This window comes from Mus pahari, chromosome 7 (genome assembly GCF_900095145.1).
Source record: "Mus pahari chromosome 7, PAHARI_EIJ_v1.1, whole genome shotgun sequence".
Taxonomy (NCBI): domain Eukaryota; kingdom Metazoa; phylum Chordata; class Mammalia; order Rodentia; family Muridae; genus Mus; species Mus pahari.
In genome coordinates, this window is record NC_034596.1 from 25,760,634 (window position 1) to 25,762,627 (window position 1,994).

Below are 1,994 nucleotides of genomic sequence, written 5' to 3' on the forward strand. Positions count from 1 at the left end.
CATCCATGAACTGGCTCTTCAGAAGTGGGGGGCGGGGGGGGCTCCATCAGCTTCTGAAAATACAGGAATCTAGAAAAAGCAAATTGGAAACAACATGTTTCCCATTTCTTGGGGGAAAACAGGCCAAGTACCTTGTTCCTAGGGAAAGCAGGGTTTGCACACATGGGAGCCTCTTTTACCTTAATTCTCTGTCTTCTGATTTTTGCGTTTGTTCTTGAGAGGCCGCAGTCCTCTGAGTGGAGTCACAGCCCAAACATCCAAACCCACAGCCATTTCATAGCACCTTGAAAGCCATGACAGTCGGCAATGCAGGTGTGACTGGAGCAAGGTGCCAGACTTTGGGGCAGAAGCCAGGGCTCTTCTCTGTGAGCTGCATACCTGCTTCCGCCATGCCCTCTGTGTTCAAGGGAGGTACAGAGAAAGCTTTGCTGAGCAAGGGTTGGAGGACCTGGGTATGAAGCCCACGGGGACAGATTTCCTCTGAGCAGACAGGTTGCATCTGTGGAAATCTGAGATCTTCCTGCTTTGAAGGAACCTGATGATGTGATCAGATTAGGAGATGGCCAGTAATCCCTGGTAAAGAAAACTACCATGGACTTATTTAAACGAAAGAAGAAAACTGCCATTGATTTATTTAAACTGAATGTTGTGTTCGTCATGGGCAACAAACTGAAATCAAAACAGTGAACATGGTTTCTAATTTGACTGCAAGCACACGACTATGTCCTAAAATCCCACCTCAATGGATGTCATTCATTTAAAATGACTGCGTGAACCCAGAAGCAAAATGTTTTAGATAATTATACTTACTTGGACAATATCACTACACGGTTAAAACCAAGGAAGGGAGTGTATGTTCCTATATTCATCATGGCGGTGGAGAACGTTGAAACAGTAGAAAAATGAGAATGGAGCTCAGGCCTGTAAGCCAGAGCTTGGGAGGTGGAGATGGAGATCGGACTCAGCATATCCTTGCCTAGTTAGTGAATTTGCTTGAAGCCAGAAGGGGATATATGAGACCCTGTCTATACAATAAAGCAGAACAGTAGAGCAGTGGGATGTCTCCTTGAATCCACATCCTAGAAAAATCATTTAAGTCATTTTTGTTGAATCCAACATCTATGATATGTTCGCTTCTTAATTTCCTCGCTACTGGGAAAGTTCAGTCTGAAATAAACCAAGGGTCCACGTTTTCAGATGTGCAGCACACTATCCAGCCGGAGTATCATATGGTGAGAATCCCACTTTGAGGGATACAGTAGCCAGCTCCAGGTGAGAGCCTTCCAGGGTCTGAAGGGTCAAAGTGAGATCTGCTGGCCAGGTCCACCTCTCCTCCTCCCGGGAGGATGAAGCAGTTTTTGTGCTGTCCTTTAATCCAAACACTTCTGACAAATTTGGCATAATATCAAAGCATATGTTTTGCCAACAGTTCTTTTTGTCTCTTTTCCTCAAAGTCAGTGCTGGTGAACTTTAATCAAGTCCACATCCTCTCCTCATTTCTGAGAGTTGACTTCTCCTCTCTGTTTTCCCTGTGGTTCGCTAGCTCTCGCAAGGTACAGGTTACAGCTTGAATGCTGATTTGTGGGAATGGTTCAAGAGTGGACTGAAATTTTTACACATGTCCATTTTGTTATTTTATTCTCCAAATAACCCGCTGAATCTAATCAGTGCGTAAGCACACGGATGTGTGCCCATCGTGTTGTGCAGGTCTGGTTTAAGCAACCACTGCTGTTGGGAATTCCTGGCAGAGTTCAGTCCTGGAGACACTGTCTTGGCCAGTTCCCTGACCTCTGCTTACAGTCTTTCTGTCCCCTCTTCCTCAACGTTCCCTGAGCCAAGGAAAGAACGAAAGAATGAAAAATGAAAGAAAGACAGAGAGAGGAGGAGGAGAAAGGGGAGGGGAGGGGAGGGGAGGAGAGGGGAGGGGAGGGGAGGGGCTGCTTGTGGACGTTGTACATCGTGGTGCGGAGCCTAGTGCGCACCACGATGTACAA

At 46.3% G+C, this 1,994-nt stretch overlaps 1 long non-coding RNA gene across 1 annotated transcript in view; it reads right to left on the reverse strand.

Annotated features, from left to right (window-relative positions):
• Window positions 1-1,790: 1,790 nt before the first annotated feature.
• LOC115064394 overlaps window positions 1,791-1,994 on the reverse strand; it is a 22,689-nt gene continuing 22,485 nt past the window's right edge. Inside the window, exon 3 of the long non-coding RNA XR_003844216.1 lies at window positions 1,791-1,829. This is a non-coding gene — a long non-coding RNA (uncharacterized LOC115064394). The remainder of the gene's footprint in view (window positions 1,830-1,994) is intronic.